This window comes from Canis aureus, chromosome 2 (assembly GCF_053574225.1).
Source record: "Canis aureus isolate CA01 chromosome 2, VMU_Caureus_v.1.0, whole genome shotgun sequence".
NCBI classification, from domain to species: domain Eukaryota; kingdom Metazoa; phylum Chordata; class Mammalia; order Carnivora; family Canidae; genus Canis; species Canis aureus.
In genome coordinates, this window is record NC_135612.1 from 2,191,639 (window position 1) to 2,214,401 (window position 22,763).

Here is a 22,763-nt window from a genome sequence, read left to right on the forward strand (position 1 = left end):
AAGACCCATTGTGTAAGATAGCTTTTGACTTCTTGTGGAAGCTCGACCATCTAAGCCAAACCAACCATAATTTCAAGAGGAAAATGGAAACCCATTGCTTGCTTTCCATTGTAGAAATACTTTAATGCCAAGGTAGTTGGATGTTTTCTATTGAATGTATTTAGAATATTGTGTTTCATTTATATTTACTCTTTAACATCTGAAATAGGCCTTGGGTTTGCTTTTCAAGCTTTTCAATTTTTTAAATGGACTAGTACAAAGGCAGGTCTGATTTCCCATACCTTCTTGTCCTATTTGTTGATTATCTTAAAATAAGTGAATTTTGTATTTCTGAGACCATCTGTGTTATCATCCTTTGTTTCTTGGTGCTGTATACAAGGCCAAAAATCTGAAAATTAAAAGTTCAGTCTTCACTAAACAAGAAATAAGGTAACTGAAAAAGCTATTTTTCTAAAAATGCAAATCATCAAGCATATATATCCTACAGGCCATTCAGGAAAAATCAGAAGGAATAACATCTGGAAAATGCTGGCCGAGTTGAGCTAGTCTCCCATAACGCTTGTCATACTCTTGTCAAGTTGTTCATTATAACATGGGCCATCCACTGTCTGATTACTTCTTTTTATGAAAAGAAGACCTAGAGTCATTATGACAATATTTCTTCTTTATTAATCACAAATAAATCTTTAGGGTAATTTTGTTAGGATTCCATTTTTTATCATCACATACTATATTAGTTTGCTATGTCTTCGATTAAAAAAAAAAAAAGTACCACAGACTGGGGCAGTTCTAGAGGCTAAAAGTCCAAGACCAAGTGTCAGCAAGGTATGGTTGCTCCTGAAATATCCGTTTTTGGGTTGCAGATGGCTGCCTTCTCTTTGGGACTCACATACACATGGACTTCTCTCTGTGCAAGGGCGTTCCTGACGCCTTGTTGTATTTCGCAGTTTCCTCTTTTTATAAAGATACCAGTCAGATGGGACCAGGATTTATCTATATGACCTCTTTTAACCTTATCCTTTTAAAGGCCCTTTGTCCAATTATACTCACATTCTGAGAAACTGCAAGTTAGAACTTTAACACAGGAGTTTTAGGAGACATAGTTCAGCTTATAACACATACTAATAAGATATCCTTTGAATTTAATATCATGCATTAAAAAACCTGAAGCATTAAGTGAAAATAGGTTCCCAACACCAACTATAAAGTTAGCGATAAAGCCATAACAATATATGATCTTCAAAAAACATAAAAAAGAATTCTTTATTTAAAGGATTGTCACATTTATTCTTCTAGATCTTTGACCAGAACCCCAAATATATCATTGTACTGTAATTTTACACTGATAAAGATTTATCTGTGTATTGAATTCCCCTTCTACTCTACGTCTTATTTTTCCTATGAGGAGTAAGTTCTTTGAGATGAGAGACTATGATTTATATAAGTATATATTGCACTTCACACCTAGCACAGGACCTGGGCACTCTATAAATATCAGGGAAGTAAATAGACAATTGGATGGATGCACAGATGGGTGGATGGATGGATGATATTTTTTGTATGTCACTTATTAATTTAAGGCTGGTATTTAGGTATTTTGTACCCGGGCTTATGGCTGATGAGGAAAAAACTCTCAATCATGGCAGAAGGTACGTCAGGAATATTATCCTTTAGTGTATGCATAAAACTAGCTCTTAAAATATGACCACCAAACAGATTTAAGAAAGATTTTATTGCATGGCCACCAGCCAAAGACACTGAGCAGAAAATAGAAAGGAAATGAAATTATACTGTCTTGAAATCCAGGTGGGGTTTTGCACATACTTCCTTGTTAAACATCCATCTAGTTGCCAGTCTGCCTCTGAATTAGAGGCAGAGGTAGAGCTGTGAACACTTAACATATGTGTAGCTCCAACCAGACGGTAAATCCTCAGTAGTCTGGGGGGCAAGCTGGGAGAGGTGTTTCCATTAATTCATTTTCTCCACCATTGTTCCTTGAGCACAAATTTATATGCCGTCTTTAGGGACTTTCCCCCCCATCACCAGGAAATACCTGTATCTTAAGCTTAACAAGAGAATTAAAAAAATATGTATATTATGGAAAAATGAGGAAACATAGGTAAACAAAAAGACACAAGGAAAGCTACAGTCATTGTAATTCTACTTCCTGGTGGCAACTACTGATAACATTCATTGAATAGACATCCTAACCTGGACATATCCTCAGGTGTGTGTGTGTGTGTGTGTGTGTGTGTGTGTGTGTGTGTGTGTGTGTTAAATCCACAGCGACACAAATGAGCCTGTTCCTGCCTCATTCGGCTTGGGGCACCAGGAGGATGTGCAGGGCTGCAGGGACGCAGGTGCTCGGTAAGCCGTGTGTCCCCTCTCCGGGCCGTCTCAGGTGTGATCGCAGGTGGCCTCCGGGCACCGCTGACTACGTGTCCTCTAGCCCAAGGGGGCCTCTTCTGGTGCAGGCTGCTCTCTGTGCCGTGTCGCCTTGCAGCTGAGCGAGGTGCCCCGTGCACGTTGGGCTGTCCGGGGGACAGGTGCCTCTTGTGGAACACCCTGTACATTGCCAGGCCAGAGGAAACGCCCGAGGGCTTCTCACAGTGGGGATGTGACCATGCCACCTGCAGCAGATGGAGTGGGTGGGCCGTGGGGGGCAGTCAGTGTGGCCACAGGAGCCCTGACTCCCAGGAACCTCCTGGAGGTGGTCAGCAGGTGGGAGGCAGGCCCAGGTGAGCCTGGGTGTCAGTGCCATGGTGCTTGTCGTGCTGCTGCTGCACCCCGGGGAGACCAGAAGTCCGGGCGGCCGGGAACGGAGCTCTCGGAGCAGGAGATGTGGCTCATGTCCTCTGTCCTCAGCATGGGTTCCAAGCCGGAAGGAGGACGGAGACGTTATTGTGACCTCAAGTCGGTCCCCAGCGCGAGAGTGCATGTTCCAAGTACTGAAACTAGAGAGTGACCGCAGTCACTGAACAGTTGCTCTAAATGATCATTCAACAACACCGCAGGAAGCAGGGCTGCGCATACCCACTTGAATGAGCTGGTTTTACATTCTTTGGAAAGAAAGATACACAGTAGCGCCATTACCGCTACCGAGGGCTGCTCTATTTTTAGTTTGAGGAACCACCCAACTGTCTTCCACAGTGACCACACCAGTTTGCGTTTCTACTACATGAGGGTTCTCATTTATTCACATCGTCCCCAACACTTTGCTTTTTGTGTTTTTGATTTGAGCCATTTTGAAGGTGTGAGGTCATAGCTCATTCTGGTTTTGATTTATATTTCTCTGATGATGAGTGATGTTGAGCATGCTTCCATGAGCCTATTGACATTTGTAGGTGTTCTTTGGAGAAACATCTCTGCGTATCTTCTGCCTATTTTTAAAAAAAATTATTATTATTATATATATATATTATTGGAGTTCAATTTGCCAACATATAGCATAACACCCAGTGCTCATTCTGCCAAGTGCCCCCCTCAGTGCCTGTCACTCAGTCACCCCAACCTCCCACCCACCTCCCTTTCCACCACCCCTTGTTCATTTCCCAGAGTTAGGAGTCTCTCATGTTTTGTCACCCTCATTGATATTTTTTAAGTGGATTATTTGATTTGGGGGTGTTAAGTCGTATAAGCTCTTTAAATATTTTGAATACTAACCCTTTATTGGTTATATTGTTTACAGGTATCTTCTCCCATTTAGTGGGTTGTCTTTAGCTTTGTTTCCTTTGCTGTGCAAAAGCTTTTTGTTGTGATGTAGTCCCAATAGTTTGTTTTTGCTTTTGTTTCCCTAGCTTTAGGAGATAAATCTTAAAAAATGTTGCTATGGCAAATGTCAGAGAAATTGCTGCCTGTGCTTTCTTTTAGGATTTTTATGGTTTATGTCTCACATTTAGGTCCTTAATCCGTTTTATTTTTGTGCGTGATGTAAAAGTGGTCCAGTTTCTTCTTTTGCATGAAGCTGTCCAGTTCTCCCGGCACCATTTCTTGAAGAGACATTTTTCTCCTCGCCTATTCTGGCCTTCATTGTCAAAGATGAATTGACCATATACTTATGGGTTTATTTCTGGGCTCTCTATTCTATTGATCTATGTATCTATGTTGTGCCAGTACCATACTGTTGTGAGTACTCCAGCTTTGTAATATAACTTAAAGTCTGGAATTCCAATACCACCAGTTTTGTTTTTTTCTTTTTCAAGATGGCTTTGGCTATTCAGGGTCTTTTGTGGTTCCATATAAATTTTCTTTTTAACTTTTAATGTGTTACTAACTCTTGAGGATATTTTCCAATTTTAAAGTGAAAAGTACTACATAATGTTGGTTGTAATTATACATTTTTAAAAATTACAGGTCTCTGGTTATTACTGATTTGCAGGTGCAGTGTTTTGCTGATTTACCTGCCATAATATTTTTATTTACTAATTTTATTGGCCCACAGCTTCCTTCTATTGCCCATTGTTTAAAAAAGATAGTCTAAATTTATTTCTAATTGAGTTTCAACTCTTTTGATTTACTAAGAATTTTTAAAACTTTAAAATGTTGGTATTATGTTCTCCTGGTTATCATTTATATTTAAATTTCTTTTTTGTTGTCTTAGCCATACACACATTTTGTCTAATTTTCAGTTTTTCTCTAGTCCAATGAGTCAGTATTATCACATATGTTTTTCTGTCTTTGGTGTCAAACTTAGATTGGCCTTCTTACCTTCATATGGCCTATATTTTATACTTAAGTCTTACATTTAAATATAACTGAAAATATAAAAATTGTCAAATAGTAAAAATAATAGAACACACAAGGGTGGGTATTTAAAAGAGGTGGGCTCTTTCCACATTTTCTTCACTTTGCTCATATTCGTTTTTTTCTTTGTTTTTTTATTGATAAAAGAAATTATAGTTGCAAGGACATTTTCTTACTTCCATCCATGTATCTTCCCTCTCTTTTCAGAAGAAATCACTATCCTAAGATTTCCAGGTGTCATTTGTGTCCAGGTGTCTATACATGTTCTAGATATATCAATAAGCAATTTACTTGCTTTGTTCCAATGTTTTAAATTTTTATTAACATTCTAATATTGCAACAAATCTTTTTACTCAAAATTGTAGTTCTGAAATTAACTTTTTACTCAAAATTGTAGATCTGAAATTATCTAATGTGCCAGTTATTTTTTCCCCAACATTATGTATTTTAGAACTACCTATGCTAATGGTTATAGATCTAGTTTGCTGCTATATACAGTGTATACAAACCTCAGATCATCTGTTGTGCTACCAATGGACAATTAGGTAATTCCAATTTTTTAAATATCTCATTTCTAGTGTTAGAATAATTATTCTAGGTCATGTTTCTTTGGGAACATGAGTAAGAGTTTCCAAGAGAGACACACCCAGAAGAAAACTGTTGAGTCATACAGGTGTGGGTATTAAACTTTGCTTGTTATTGCCAATTGTTCTCTGAAGTGATTGTTTAATTTACAGAGCATGTGTAAGAATTCCTGATAATTCAAATTCTTGACAAAACTTAAAGAGATTTAAATTTCTTCACTAGTATGTGAAAGAGCATCCCATTGTTGCTTTGATTTGCATTATCTTCTCTGGTTGTACATTTCTTAATATGTTGATGGGCCATTTTGAATCCTCTTTCATGAAATATCTGACCATATCCTGTGCTACATTTTCTACTGTTGTTTGAATTTTTCTCATTAATTTGATTTCTTAAATTTAAATTTAAGTGTTGCCCAGATTTTTCCCAAAATAGAAGCTTTCTTTTAATTTTCTTTAAATGTGTTTTGAGGTATAAAAGTTGCATACTGTTTTCAATTTACAGTTTTAAGTATTCTGCATTTGTGTATCTTGCTTAAGAAATTCTTCCCTTTCTTGTTATCCTAAACTATTCTCCCTTATTTTCTTGAGAAATCTTCACAGTTTTGTTCTTCACATTTTGGTCTTTAGCCCACCTGGTTAAAACACTTTATTTTTGTGTATAGTAAAAAATAAGAATCTGTTACCATTTCCCATTCTGGATCACAAATCGTCTTGGTATACTTTTATTGAATAGTCTACTCTTTGCAACAAATTTGTAATGTTATGTCATCTACCATACACATCTCGTGTTTCTCTACTTGGTCCTTTGTCTTTATGTTTCTGTCCCAATTACTCACTGCTTTAATGATTATAGCTTTCTAATGAGTCTTTGATGGTGACAGGGCAAATCTTCCTTTCTAGTTTCTCAAGTATAACATGGTCTTATCTATTCTCAATCCTTTATTTTTTATAGATTTTGGGTTGAATTTGTCCAATTCTATACAGTCTTGTTAAAACTTTTATTTGAATTGTAATGAGTTTATAGATCATTTGGGAATGTTGTAATCTCCATGATAGGTCTCCATTTACTTAGATCTTTTGTTCCTTCATCAAATTATATAAATTTCTTGAAAAACCTCTAATTGGATACTGCATAAACTACTGAGCACTCTACATCTTACTACAGTTGATAGTTTTTGGATTCCTTTGTATTTCTATGTATAGATTTTATCACATGCAAATAATATTATTTATATGCTATTCCTTCTTTTAATATCTTGACTAGGATGTCTGTAATCTTGAAAAGAAGTGATAATGAGCATCTTTGACATTTTTCTCTGAATCAAAAGAGATTTCTCTAAAGTCACACTATTAAGTGTATTTTTCTTTTCTTTTCTTTTCTTTTCTTTTCTTTTCTTTTCTTTTCTTTTCTTTTCTTTTCTTTTCTTTTCTTTTCTTTTCTTTTCTTTTCTTTTTTTTTTCTGCAGTTTTGGAGAGGTATATTTTTTTAAGTTAAAGAAGTCCCCCTTGGAGCACCTGCTTTCAGCTTGAGTTATGATCCCGGGGTCCTGGGATTGAGTCCTGCATCAGGTTCCCTGCTCAGTGGGGAGTCTGCTTCTGCCTTTGCCCTTGCCTCTCCCCCCTGTTCATGCTGTTCCCCCCCTCCCTCAAATGAATAAATCTTGTAAAAAAAAAATAAGTCCCCCTTTAATTCACAGAGTTTTAAGATGCATTTATCTTGGGACTGAATCATTTTTTTTCATCTATTGAGATAAAATAATAATTTTTCCCTCTAACCTTATAAATGTTAAATTAAATAGAAAAATCTTAAATGTTGAGCTCTCCTTGCATTATTGATCTATTCTACCTCATTTTTTATCAATATTGCCAACACTGCTTTTTATGATTTATTGGAATTTTTAGCATCTTTTTTGCATTCTGTTTTCTCAGTATCTCTATATTTTCTTTTTTTCAGTATGCTTTAACAAAGTAGTATTTTGGGATTTTATTTTATATTTTTCCAATCTCAGCATCTATTTCTTTTTAGGGTTAAGTGAATAAGTTTCCTTTCTCATTGCTTACTTTTTGAAAGCCATATTGTTTAAGTGTGATTGTTAAGTGATTTTTTTTTTAATGGGGGGAGGTAGAGGGGCAGAGAGAGAGAGAGAGGGAGAGAAAGAATCCCAGGCAGGCTTCATGCCCAGTGTGGAGGCAAACGTGAAGCTGAGATCATGACCTGAGCCAAAAACTAATGCTCAACTGACTGAGCCACCCAGGTGCCCCTTTTTAGTTTTTAATATTTAAATTTTTTTTTCTGGGCAGCCCTGGTGGCTTAGAGGTTTAGTGCCACCTTCGGCCCGGGGTGTGATCCTGGAGACCCAGGATCGAGTCCCACATTGGGTTCCCTGCATGGAGCCTGCTTCTTCCTCTGCCTGTGTCTCTGCCCACCCTCCCCTCTGTGTCTCTCATGAGTAAATAAATAAAATCTTAAAAAAATATTTTTCTTTTTTAAAACATAATTAAAAGTACAGGTTTTTATTGCCAAGAGGATTAAATATTTAAAATAATTCCTGCTAAATAGTAAGTGTTCGAAAAATGGCAGCTATTTTAGGTAGGTATCTGTTACCTCTTCAATTTGCCCTTTATTCTATTAAAAAAATTTCAATTGTTTTGGGGCAGCTGGGTGGCTCAGTGAGTTAGGAATCTGCCTTAGCTCAGGTCATGATCTCCGTGTCCTGGGATTGAGCCCCACATCAAACTCAGCAGGGAGTCTGCTTTTCTCTCTCTCTCTCTCTCTGCCCCTCCCCACTGCTCATTCTCTCTCTCTTTCTCTCAAACAAATAAATGAAATCTTTAAAAAATAAAAATTCAATTGTTTTAAAAATTTTCCTCCAGAAATATTCTTTGTTTTTTTTTTTTTTTTTTTTTTTTTTTTTTTTTTTTTTTTTTTTTTTTTAGAATAACCTGGCTGTTTAGATTCAGGGTCATATTATTCATTTTTTTTTTATTTTGAATGCAATTTTTTAAGAGCAGTTTTAAATTCACAGCAAACCTGAGTAGAAATGTTATTGATTTTTAAGTCTTAATTTTCAGGGTGTCTGGGTGGCACACTTGGTTGAACATGTGACTCATGGTTTTCGCTTAGGTCATGATATCAGGATTGAAATGGAGCCCTGTGTAAGGGCTTGAGTTTCTGTCTACCTCTCCCTCTGCGCCGCCCCCTCCCCCCCCCCCCCCCCCCCGACCACACACTCTCTCTCTCAAACAAGTCTTTAAATAATCTTCTTTTTCTTTTCTTTTCTTTTCTTTTCTTTTCTTTTCTTTTCTTTTCTTTTCTTTTCTTTTCTTTTCTTTTCTTTTCTTTTCTTTTCTTTTCTTTTCTCTTTTCTTTTTTCTTTTCTTTCTTTTCTTTTCTTCTCTTTTCTTTTTTTTAAAGATTTAATTTATTTTTTCATGAGAGACACACAGAGAGAGAGGTGCAGAGACACAGGCAGAGGGAGAAGCAGGCTCCACGCAGGGAACCCGAGGCAGGACTCGACCCCGGGACTCCAGGATCATGCTCTGGGCGGAAGGCAGACGCTCAACCACTGAGCCCCCCCCGGATCCCCATGAATTTTATTTTTCACATAATTTCAGTCTGAAGATGGATGTTGATCCTGGCTAAGTCTTTTCTCTTTTTTATTCTCCACTTTTTAAGTATGACCCAAATCTTGACTTTTCAGTACTGGAGCTTCCTTAGCTACAAGAGATTTAAAACTTTGTTTTTGGTCTTAACTACTAATAGCATCAGCTGTGTTCTTCAGCTGTAAACCAAATGGAAGGAGAACAATGAATAGAAAAACAAAGGGAAGGTCTTTACCATCTGAAGCTAAGAAACTTATATTTCTCAAATAAACAGTAGAAGTCAATAAGATGTGCATTTTCCTCTGCAGATCTTCTCTTTGACACTACATTCAGTTCAGTGGCACTCTTGAGAGTTCTAACAAAATATATTTGAATACACAGATGTTTCTCCTCTCCACTGTTAATCTCTAAGTCCAAGCCACCATCATCTTTCCTTGATTATTATAGTGACTTCTCCACTTCCAGTTTTGACCCTCTTGAAACCAATCTGTGCTTTACTATTGGACTAATAGTTTACCTCCCTGAGTGAATGATTTTACCTAGGAGGTATCTCTTTATTCTAAGAAGAGAAGTAGAGGGAATCTTGACGTATGATTGATCTCTACAAGGGTAATAAGAACCACTGCATCCAATGACAAAATTGCCCTCATTTACCTTGTGTCCTGAGTAATGTCTATTTCAGTAGTAATTCTTGGAGTTCACGAAGTGTTCTTGGATATCCCACCCTACATTATTTTCCCAACTCAGAAATGTTATAGCACTTAGCGTTTGCCCCAAAGTTTAGACCTAAAATTATGTTATTTTACATGGTTTGTATGCTGATAATTTTATTACCTCATATTTATTATTACTTCCCTCTTTTTAAAAAAAGATTTATTTATTTATTCATGAGAGACAGAGAGAGGCAAGGACACAGGAAGAGGGTGAAGCAGGCCCCATGCAGGGAGCCCAAAGTAGGACTCGATCCCAGATTCTAGGATCATGTCCTGAGCCAAAGGCAAACGCTCAACCACTGAGCCACCCAGGGATCCCTACTTCCCTTAGTTTAAAATTACTTTTCCTTCATTATCTCCTTATTCTTTTATTTAACTTAGTGTTTACCTTTATGTTCTAATGCTAGATTGTAAACCTATTGAGAATTAGGATAATATATTTTATTCCTGTGTTTTCTGTATTGATCTGATAATAAATGTTCAACGAGCATTCTAATTGATTTATTGATAGGGCTAAAATGGAACTCCTGGGTCAAATAATTCCTTTAAGTATATAAGTAATCATAATTTGAGGTACCTTATATTATTTTGAAAAAGTAGGGGACATAACACATTGGAGCAAATATGTTTGAAAGAGTGAGCCACTGAATCATGATTTGAGTCTTTACAGGAATGAAAAATGTTTTTCCCAATGCCTTTGATTAAATTTAATGGATGGTCCTAGAGCAACTCAATTAGGTTAACATGTCTGGAAAAATAAAATAGTCAATTTGATAGTTAAATATAGACCCTGGTTCTGACATTAAAATCAATACTGAATAAGCCTACATTTTTCTCATTACTCTCCTTCAAATTTAAAGAGATTATAGTTTAAAAAATAATTTTCACTTTAAGGGTCAATTGTTCAGGTTAAATTCATTAGCAACATATGTTATGAGGCAGCTGTGATATAGCATTAATGACACTTCAATTGTTATTGAAAAACTTTAGCTCCAGTTTTTGTTCACAACTAGCTATGTGAATTTAAGCAATGGACTCACCAGAGGCTCTGTTTCTGAATATGAAATTGGAATAATTTTGTCTGCCTCCTGAATTTCATGAGATTATAAGGATTAAAGGAAATAGTGCCTATGAAAGCATTTCTACACTTAACAGCATTTCTAGAGAAAAATAATTCTTTACCTCAAGAGCTAATTTCATTTTAATAATATCAAATTATTATTTTAGACTATAAAAAAGTCATGTCCTGAAATGTATTTTATAAATAAAAACACCTTTATTCTAACTAAGAAACTCGCTTTCATGCATCCCTTGATCTGCTAACTAGGCCTTCTGACAACAAGATAAAATAAATAATTTAATTACAACAAAAACTATGACAATGTCTCTCTTTGCTCCAGGTAAGGCTGTGAAAGAGCTCATGTTAGATTTTCTACATAGATTATAACCTCATGAAAGGTCAGTATCCTATTGTATTTGGATAATAGTTTTGCATAGAGGGGACTGAATGCAGCCAGATGAGATGTGGCTATGGAGACAGTGGCCTCTTGAACTTCTGTTCTGAGTACCCTGTCCCTCGTGGTGAATAGTCTTTATAAACAAGAGCCCAAATACAATGTTTGTTACAACAAAAGAAACTCAATAATTGCTTGCTGTAGTTCCAGTGAGGAAGGTGAAATAATGACAGAGAGAATGTAGTTGATGGGCTCACATCTGTCACCTTGGCTCGCACTGACCTCTGTCTACACTTTAGGATCACTCGTGATCATTGGGGCAGGCTACAAACAGCCTTTCTGTGTTTTCTCCCTCAAATGGCCATTTTTATAGTCACTCCAGCATTCTTTTGATTAATGTTAACATGTTGTATGATTAGTGTTAGCATGGAATATGGTTTTCTGTTCTACTTTCAACCAACTTGTAGGTAGGCGTGTGTGTCTTTTGGCAGATTTTACTTTAGTCTTTCTTTAGCCAATCTGTCAATCCTTTACCATTGAATTGGGATGTTCAGACTATATACATCAAACATAATTATTAATATGATTTGGTTTAATTTTACTCTCTTTCTCTTTTTTTCTATGTATCCAGTTCTATGCTTTTGTCCTTATTTTTGAATTAGTTTGGAATTAATTGAGCATTTTATGATGCATTTTATCTCCTTTGTTGGTGTATTAGGTATAGCTCTTTGCTGTGTTAATTTAGGTGGTTGCTAGATGGGTCACGGTATACATCTGTAGCTCATCATAGTCAACTTCCCAGTGCTATTGTAATACTTGACCTATCATATAAGAACACTATACTTTTATCTCTCCCCTCCTGGCCTCTGTGTTATTCTTGTCATGAATTTTACTTCTGCCTAGATTGCAAATCATGCAATAGATGTTATAATTTTTACTGTAAATAGTAAATACAACAAAAGATAGAAATATAATCACTGCTTTCTGCATTTTTAGCCACTGAGGTGGGATAATGAAAGGAAGGAAAAATATAATTAGAAATGGACTGTTTCTGCTCCTGTATGAGCACCAAGGATTGTTTTCTCTTTTTTTTCCTCCCAAAGGTTCTTTTTCCAGTCTCTGGTAGTTCTCTCAAATGCATATGTTGATCACTACTCAGCTGAGTGGGGCCTTCTAGAGATCTCCAGGGCTCCCTCTCTATTAAGCTCTCCAGCAACTTGCCCTGCAAACTAGCTGCTTTGGCCTCCTTTTATAGCCACCTCCATTTCTTCAATGCAGGCAACTGATGAGTCCTGGCTGGATTCTCCCTCCCTACACCCTAGTTTGATGACTTTGCCTGGGTGGCAGGTTAGGATAATGGGGCCTTTTCTGTTTCCTGTCTCTGAGGATTGCTGTCTATCATTTTCTGATGTTTAATGTGTTGACAATAGGTTTTTAAAAATCTATATAAATTTTCCTGTTTTAAAAAATCAGTTTTTCAAACAGAAACATACATTAAGTTCAGTTACTTCATCCTGCCTAGAAACTGTCATCCATATTAAAACTACGATCTATAATGGATAGAATTTTGTAAATGGTGCCATAGATATCAAAATGTTTCTTTCCTATGGATATCCAATGGATCCAGCATAGTTTTCAAAAAGAAAAAGAGATAGCCTTTCCTCATTGCACTGCAGGGTCATCTCGATCATAAATCAGGTGACTGTATGTGAGTGGTCTTTTCTTGGACGGTGTTTTGTGCCATTGATTTACTTCTATATCTTGAACTAATATATCTTGAACTAATATCTTGAACTATATCTTGAACTAATATCATCGTCTGAATTTCTGTGATTGTATCAAAAATATTTTTGTATGTATAATAAATCTTGTTTAAAATATTTGTTCTTCTACTTCAGTATTACCTTAAGGCTCTTCAGGCCCTTTTAATTTTCACACAGATTTTACCATTGCCTAATGAATGTTGCATACAGAAGTTAATTTTGGGAAAAATACTATCTTGAGTATTGAGACTTTCAGTTCATAATCATAGTATATTCCTAAATTTACTAAGATGTTCTTTAATTTCTGATAATATTCAGTATAGAGCTCTTAAATATTTTTTGTTACTATTCTTCTGGATATTTGTTTTTTTTTATATATATAAATAGTATCTTTAAAATTGTATTTGCTATTTATTGTCATAAAGAACTGGCAATGTTTTTGTGCATTTTGTATACAGCAGCCTTATTAAATATAGATAATAAGTCTAAAAATATATCTTTGGATATATTTATCTGCTATATACAAAAGTTACTGAGGATAATAATACTGTTTCCCTTTTCTTTCTCCATCCTAGTACTTACGTGTTTTGTGTACTTGTCTTGCCTCATTATAGTGGCCAGGACCTTCAAGTTATAGTTGAATAGAATTGATGATAGAGTACATTTCCTGAATAATTCCCATTATCATGGATAAAGATTTCTTTGTTCTTTATTAGTAACTATCTTTTTATTTTTCTTTATTTGCCATAGACTTTTGTTTCAAATTTTTATTTAAATTCTAGTTAACATGTAGTAACTAAATTCTATGTAAGTGATTCATCACTTACATGTAACACCCAGGGCTCAATACAAATGCCCTCAATACCCATCACCCTTTAGCCCACCCCTACCCACCTCCCCTCCATAGTTCTCTAGAGCTAAGAGACTCCATGGTTTGCTACCCTCTTTTATTTCCCTTCCCCCACATTCATCTATTTTGTTTCTTAAATTCCACATATGAGTGAAGTCATATGGCATTAGTCTTTATCTGACTTTTTTTGCTTAGCATAATACATTCTAGCTCATCTACATTGTTACAAATGGCAAGACTTCATTATTTTTTTTATGGCCGAATAATATTCCATTTGTGTGTGTGTGTGTGTGTGTGTGTGTATATATATATATATACACCACATCTTCTTTATCTATTCATCAGTTGATGGACATTTGAGCTCTTTCCATAATTGGCTATTGTTGATGATGCTGGTGTAAACATCAGGGTGCATGTATTCCTTTGAATCAGTATTTTTATATCCTCTGTGTAAATACCTAGTAGTGCAATTGGTGGGTCATAGGGTAGTTTTCTATGGCAAGGAAGAAGTCAAACTTACAGTATTCACAGACAACATGATACTCTGTGTAGAAAATCTAAAAGACTCTACCAAAAAAATTACTAGAACTGATACACAAATTCAACAAAGTTGCAGGATAAAAAAAATCAACATTTATAAGTTGGTTACATTTCTTTACACCAATAATGAAGTAGCAGAAAGAGATGAAATCAAGCAATGAATACCATTTACAATTATACTGAAACCTGTAAGATATCTAGGAATAAACCAAATAGATAAAAGATCTGTACTCTGAAAACTATCGAGCACATGTGAAAGAATCTGATGACACAAAGGAATGGCAAACATCCCATGCTCATGGACTGGAGGATTAAATATTGCTAAAATGTCTATACCACCCAAAGCAATCTACACACTTCATGCAATCCCTGTCAAAATACCACCAGCACTGTTCACAGAACTAGAACAAACAATCCTGAAATTTGTATGGAACCACAAAAGACCTCAAACAGCCAAAGCCATCTTGAAAAAGAAAACCAAAGCTGGAGCATCATGATGCCATACTTCAAGCTGTGTTACAGAGCTGTAGTGATCAAGGCAGGATGGTCTTGGCACAAAAAGAGACACGTAGATCAATGGGAGAAAATACAAAACCTAGAAAGGGACCCACAACTGTATGCTCAATTAGTCTTTGACAAAGCAGAGAGGAATATGCAATGAAAAAGGCAGTGTCTTCAACACATGATGTTGGGAAAGCTCGAGAGCAACGTGCAGAATGAAGAATGAAACTGGACCGCTCTCTTATGTCATACACAAAAATAAATTGAAAATGGGTGAAGGATCTACATGTGAGACAGGAAACCACCAAAATCCTAGGGAGGAACACAGGCAGCAGCCTCTTTGACACTGGCTGTACCAACTTCTTTCTAGACATGTCTCTGGAGGCAAGGGACACAAAAGCAAAAATTAACTCTTGGGACATCATCAAGATAAAAAGGTTCTGCACAGCAAAAGAAATAGTCAACAAAACTAAAAGACAACCTACAGAATGGGAGAAGAAGATATCTTCTTCTCCAACTAATAAAGGATTAGTATCCAAAATCAATAAAGAACTTACGAAACTCAGTGCTCAAAGAAGATGTAATCCTGTTGAAAAAGAGGAAGATGACATGAATGACATATTTCCAAAGAAGACTTCCAGATGGCCAACAGACATGTGAACAGATGCTGAACATCACTCATCATCAAGGAAATACAAATCAAAACCACAATGAGATACCAACTCACAACCAGTCAGAGTGGCTAAAATTAACAACACAGGAAACAACAGATGTTGGGGAAGATGTGGAGAGAGGAGAGCCCTCTTACACTGTTGGTGGGAATGCAAGCTGGTGCAGCCACTCTGGAAAACAGTATGGAGGGTCCTCAAAAAATTAAGATGGATAAAGTTTTCAATAAATCACCATTATTTTTTTTATTAGCTGTGTGTTTTAGAAATCATCTTTAATCAAGTTAAGTAATTTATATTCCTCATTTACTAAGATTTTTTAAATTATGAAATGATCTTGGATTTTATCAAATATATTCATGCATCTCTTAAAATGATGATTTTTTTAAAAAGAATTCTGTTAAACTGACAAATTACATTGTTTGATTTTAGATTTGATAAACTGAACTTGTATTCCTGGAATCATACCCTTGTGATCATGATATAGTTTTTATATACCACTCAAAAAGATTTGCTTAGGTTTCATTTACAATTATTACATCCCTACTCATAAGGAATATCATTAATTATTACTCTTTCTTTTCTACATTCATATTTAAAGCTATAAATTTATTTAAGGCAATAATTTGTTATGGGCTCAAACTATCTCCCCCAAATTAATATGTTGAAGTCCTAGCCCTCAGTACCTCAAAATGTGACCTTATTTAAAAACAGAAGTATTGCATATAGAATTAGTTATGAGGTCATGCTGAGTGAAGTGGACCCCTAAATCAATAGGACTAATGTTTGTAGAGAAAGGGAGAATCTAGATGCAGATACACAGGGAGAATGCGCGGTGAAGATAAAGGCATATAGGAGGGTGATGCAGCCAAAGCCAAGGAATGCCAAGATTGTCAGAAAACCATTAGAAGCTTAGATATAAACATGGAACATATTTCTCCCTCACAGCTCTCACGAGAGAACAACCTTGCCAACACATTGATCTTGTCTAATAGCCTCCAAAAGTATGAGACTATAAAATTCTATTGTTGATGCTCCTTAGTTTGTGACATTTCTTCTTTACAGGAGTTCAAGTGAGCTAAACAGATCTCACTGAAAGATTTTTATCTTTTGTGTTCAGTAGTTTTAAATATGATATGCCTGTTATTTTCTTTGTTTTTGTCTTATTTTTTGTTTGCAAGCTTTTTGGAAATATTTCGTGAGTTTTAGAACGGATGGCTCTCATCGTTTTGCAACTACGCTGCAAATGCTCCTTTGATTTTCAGAGGTGTTCTGCTAGTGTTAGCTTCCCACGCTGCATACTTCGGGAATTTGGCAATACTTCTAAAGGAAAACTGGCTGGATTCTGAACTCATTAATTATTTAATTTTATCTCTCCAGCCTGAGCAGACCACCAAAAGTTCTCATCATATTTCTGTCCCTCCATGCAAGCAAAGCCCAGATTTTTAGCCTCTTATTCTGCATTGACAAGCTACATGGAGAAATAGTATGCAGGAAGGATTAGCACATCTGTTTGGTTTTCTTCCCTTGAAGACCTTTCTTATCTGGTCTTCGTTGTTTTAGCAGCACTATGCCTTTAGCAAGGTGAATGATCTAAACTTGTGTCCCCCATTTTCTTGGTGGGAATATAGGTCTGATACCATCTTAATTGCTTTTCTGGTTATAAACATAATATGTATTTTTCATTCAAATTGAGAAAAAGAAATAAGCCCTCACTTACCCTTTTCCTATCAACCTTAGATAATCCTTTCCAGATCTATTTTTTGGAGGTGGTTTACCCAGTACACAAACACACACCCACATACTTTGGCCAACCACTAAGGGATCACTGTGGCCCCACGAACTTCAAAACCTAGAAATAAATATACATTAATGGATAAGGGGTAAGATTATAATATCAAAAAGTCCTCATTCAATCAAGGTACTTTACTCTTCTGAGTGAAAAAAAAAACTCATCTATCTAAAGAAAGAATGGGTCAACTTAGGGGTCTAGTCAGCAGTGGAAGCAGAGAAAAGTGAGTGTTGCGGAAATCAGCTCTAATTTCCTTTGCTCTGATCTTTTGCTCGATATGCAAACTTGAAAACAAAACAAAATTGCTTTCCTGTGTGGAACTGCCTATAGGGAGAGATTATGCTGCTAAATTAGTTCTTTTTGTAAATCAATATCTGGCATTCTGTTCTTGTGCATCTATTTTTAAAAATTAGTTTATACGAATCTACATTAGAGACTGATCTACCTTCCTGCATTGATGTAACATGCATCTGTCTCTGAGGTACGGAGGGAATAAAATGGTGGGGCTCTGTCTGGGTAGTTGCTGTTCTATTACAAAGGGACATAGCTGAGATAATAGGAATCCATAGCATCTGGAAAGACCTGAGAGCTAAACTTACGTATAGCATGAAACTAGTATATATTCTGTATCATGAAATGACTGTTAAAGTTCCATGCTTCCAGCCCACTAACTACAAACACCCAATCTGTCCACAGATGCCTTTTTACTCAAATAGCAGTATTTACTTAGTTAGTAAGTAGCTTATTTATTTTACTTAGTTGAGATTATTTTGTATATACAATTTTGTAATCTGCTATTTTCAGTTATTCTTAGAATGTGAAGGTTTTTCCGGCTCATTAAGTCTCTCTAGAATGAAAATGTCATGAGAGTAGGGTTTTTTTTATGTCTTGTTCATTGCTAACATGGTACATGCTCAGCAAATATTGGGAGAATAAATCAATAAGTGAACTATTATTTAACTATTGACTACTAGTCAATTAGTAGTATTGAGTACCATATATTGCCAGCAGGAGTCCTAGCTCGTTTAACCAATTCTCTGTCCTTGGTCATTTAGTTAATATCCAAATGTCTAACTTTTTTTAAGTTAAAAGAAAGTATAATTTATTGTTGCATTTTGTTCATAATACATATACCTAATATCCTATTAGGAGAAAATACATAATTTTGATAACGTTGAATGTGTCCTTTCAGAAACTTGCTATGAGTCATTAGAAATAGAATTTTCCTAACATTTCTGCAGCTGTTTCAGATTGGAAGTGGTGCTGTTACACCAAAGTCTGCTCTGAAAAGCCTATTTCATTTTTCCTCCCAGTTTTATTGATAAATAATTGACATACATCACTGTATAAGTTTTAAGACCTACAAAGTGATAGTTTGATTTACATATTTTGTGGGATGATTACCACAGTCAGTTCAGTTAACGTCCATCTTCTCATATAAGTAGAAAGAAAGAAGAAAATTTCTCCTTTGATGAGAACTTTTAGGATTTGCTCTCCCAGTGCCTTTTCTATATATCATACAGCAGTGTTAGCTACAGTCATCATGTTGGACATTACATCCTGTTTTATTTTTACCAAAAATGCACTGACGACTGAATTTGTAGACACATGGTTGGGCACATTTTATTATTTAGTTCAAGTTCCTAAATTAGCAGTTTTGTACACGTGTTAAATTTTTGGAATTGCCAAATTGTTAAAGCAACCTTTATAATGTTTATTTATATACCAAAACACTGATAGGGGCGGTTCTATTTAAACAGCAAATTGAAATAGAAATGTTCTTTCAACGAGAGGTATTTCTAAGGAAAGAAAGTGGTATTCAGATCCCTTTACTGAAAATTGGATCCAGCTAAAATAGTAGGCAGCCTAACTTCAAGGCTGGTAAAGGGTCTGGGCTCCAGACTACCCTTTCGTGGGCCCTGCCTTGTCATAGGATGTTAACTACCAATCACAGATGACACTGAGGAATGTCTTAAGAAGTTGAACGTGACAGCTTTGTCAGGTAGAGGTCCCAGTGACGAGCAGAAAACTAGACACAACCACAGCGCTGAGGAGCTTCCAGTTTGATGCCTCACTGATATATTATTTTATCAAGACAGCTTCCCAACCAGGCTGCTCTTCTTGACCTGGTTTTCCTTGTCTTTGTCTATCAGCGTATTCATTTGACAGCGTGCTAACGCAGGGGCAGAGAGTGAAGACAGATTTTTCCCTCTGCATCTACACTGAAGATCTCTGCCCTTTGGGAGTGCTTCTCTTGGCGTGGTTTGTTAGATGGCCTCAGGTTTCTTCGGGAACGTGGCCTGCTCATAAGGATCTTACTGACCTGGGGAGCCTGGTTTCCCGTGTTTTACCAGGACAGACATTAGCATGCTTTGCTTTTAATTTCCTGCCTCAAAGTCCTTGGAAAACCTTTGTAGTTAGTGCGCTGGAAGCATGGAACTTTAATAGTCGTTTCATGATACAGAATATACACTGGTTTCATGCTATATGTAAGTTTAGCTCTCAGGTCTTTCCAAATGCTATGGATTCCTATTATCTCAGCTATGTCCCTTTGTAAAAAATTGTTTTTAATTTAAATTGAATTAACATAGGTGTATTATTAGTTTCGGGATAGAATGTAGTGATTCATCAGTCTTATAAAACACCTAATGCTCATTACATCAAGTCCTCTCCTTAATGCCCATCACCCAGTGACCCCATGCCCCCCGCCCACCTCCCCTGCAGCAACCCTCAGTTCATTTCCTATAATTAAGAGTCTCTTAAAGTTTGTCTCCCTCTCTGATTTTGTCCTCAGCTATGTCTCTTGTTCAAAATGTAAAGTTCTTCTTCATTTATATTTCATATGGAATGATTTCTCTTGTTCTATAAAGATGTTTTTGAATATGAGAACTGTATATCCTCTGACTGATGGCTGTGTTATACCTGAATAAATTTGAGCTTAAAGGTCATACCATATGCTAGCAGGGCTGGCCGCCTGGGTGTCATTTACATTTATCCCATTCTTCCAGGTGCAACCGCCTACTAATTAATGGCATTTTGAGCAAACTGGCAGCATAAGTTTAGATCCCAGACTCAGTCTGGCCCCCTAATGTCTTGTCTAGCCTTGCAGCTTTTTTTTCCTTCTCTTCTCCCCAGCTTTTCTACTTTTCAGCCCCCATCAACACAGTCCCAAGTTGCTGACTCAAGCATTGAGTAGTGAGATATTATTGTCCAGTAGCAACATTACAAGTCTGTATTTCTTGTGCAGCTCTTGTCCATTTTCACTCATTTGATATTTATTGAGCGTCTACAATCTGTCAGGTACTGTACTCTTCTGATTAAAAAAAAAAACACTGAAGTGGCAATTCCCTCCTCTGGCTCTTTTAGTGTAGGAATAAAAATAACTATATTTTAAAAAACTGTATTATCATAAGTTCACTGTGTGGGAAGTGCTATGAAAAAGTTCAAGTAGTGGGAAGAAACATTAGGTGGAATATGGCTTTCTTGAACAGGGTGGTCAGGAAAGGCCTCTCAGATGAGGTGACATTTGAGTGAAGACCTGGTTGATGAATAGATATAGCTTTGTGAATCCCTAGAGGATGAGTATCTCATATAGCAAGCACAAAGGCCTTCAGATAAGAATTGTCAGCCTGCCCTGTGGAATGGGCAGAAAGAAAGCCCCTGGGATGGAGAACACAGAGGCCAAAGGAGATACAGGAGCTTCGGTGGGAGGGTGGGTACCCTAGGACAGGTGAGACGCAATGGAGGGTCTGGAGTAAGGATGGAAAGGTGGGGTTGGAGAAGTGTTTGAAGGTAGAACAGTAAATACTTACTAACTGAAGATGGAGAAAAGGAAGAGAAAAGAGGTCTTGGGAATAAGTCCCACGTGTTTGAACTCAGCAAAGGGAGAATTATGCTGTTTAACTAAAATAAGAATGGTTTGGAATGAGATCAAGGGAAAAGACAGGACTAAATGGGCAAAAACAGTATGCTTGGACATGTCACATTTAAGATATCTACTAAACATCCAGCTGTGATATGTATAGCAGCATTTGTGCGCATGAGACAGAGGGAGACGGAGAGAAGGGGCAAAGTATCTTTAAGGATAATTTTTTTAAGTACTTCAAAAAATGATTTGAGCAAAAATAAGATTTGCAATAGTTTTAGAATAAATGTTTAGCATCCTAATGCAAGTATTTTGGGGGGATGGCTTTTAGTTCTGATGCAATTTCAAGCAAAAGAAAATTTGCCAGAGGAATACAGAGGATATCCATACACCCTTTTTCCAGAATCACAGATTGTTAGCGTTTTGCTGCTTTTACTTTATTATGCATTGCCTGTTATCTGTCCGTCTGTCTCTTCACACAAACACACACACACATATGATGTATGTATGTCAGGCACAACATACATTTTTACCAAACCATTTGAAAGTAAATTGTAGACACCCTTTATCCCTAAATACTATAGGGTATTTTCCAAGAACAGGAATATTCTCTTATATAAACACAAAAAAATTACTGAAATTAGGAAATTAAAATTGATATAATATTGTCCTGTAATTCATAATCCATATTCAAAATTTCCCAATTTTTCTGAAAATTCCTTTATAGCTATTTTCTCCCCCTAGGTCCAGGATCTAGTCCAGAATCATACCTGCACTTGATTGTCCTAGCTCTCTTGTCTCATTTATTATGCAACCGTTCTCCAGCCTTTCTTTGTTTCTTTACCTTGCCCATTTTTACAGACTACAGGCAACTGCATTGTAGAATGAAACACAGTGTGAGTTTAAATTTTCCTCATAATTAGATGCAGGTTATTTCATCTTCAGCAACAGAAGCACAGAGAAGATGTGTCCTTCTCAGTGTATCATATCAAGGATGATATTAGTTCCATTACTGGTGATTTTTTGTTTCTTGGGTAAGATTGTGTCTAATAGATTTTTCCACCACAGAGTTACTCTATATTCTAACTCTACCTACTAGTTTTAGTGTTCATGGATATCTTCTGTATGATATTTCTTGCATAGCGATCACAGTTGCAAAATTGTGATTTTTCTGCCTCTAGTGTTTCTTACGAGTCCACTGTTTTCCAAAAAGAGCTTTCTCCTTCTTCCTTCTTTGCTTATCTATTCATTTACTTATTATATCACTATTTTCTTCAATGAGTTTTAATCTATTATTCTCATCATGTACTTGGTTCTATCTATTGCCAATCAGAGCCCTTCGGTCAAGTTCCTGTGTCATTTTGACTCAGTCTTTTTTTAAAGTGCTTCCAGACCTTGTGGGACAAGATACTTTTCACTTTATATCATTCCTTCCTCAGTTTTGAAGTCAGCCATTTCTTCAATGAGCCCTGGCTCCTTTTAGTGAGGAATAGTATTTAGAAACCATTAAGAAACCAAGGCTCTTCATAGATCACCAAATACTTTGAAGAATATTTGGAAGTCCTACTTCACAGCAACTTATTTTTAATACCAATGGCCAGTAGGCATGAGCTGGTAATATTTTTTAATTCAGTCGTATGAGGTAAAAGGCAGGACTTATTCCTAAGATTAAAAAAAAAAAAAAACC

At 36.3% G+C, this 22,763-nt stretch overlaps 1 protein-coding gene and 1 long non-coding RNA gene across 18 annotated transcripts in view; one reads left to right on the forward strand and one right to left on the reverse strand.

Moving 5' to 3' along the window:
- The window catches only part of TMEM232 (transmembrane protein 232), a 246,090-nt gene that overhangs the window by 146,841 nt on the left and 76,486 nt on the right, over positions 1 to 22,763 (forward strand). The window lies entirely within an intron of this gene.
- The window catches only part of LOC144291937 (uncharacterized), an 84,085-nt gene continuing 63,035 nt past the window's right edge, over positions 1,714 to 22,763 (reverse strand). The window contains exon 4 of the long non-coding RNA XR_013359484.1: positions 1,714 to 3,380. This is a non-coding gene — a long non-coding RNA (uncharacterized LOC144291937). The remainder of the gene's footprint in view (positions 3,381 to 22,763) is intronic.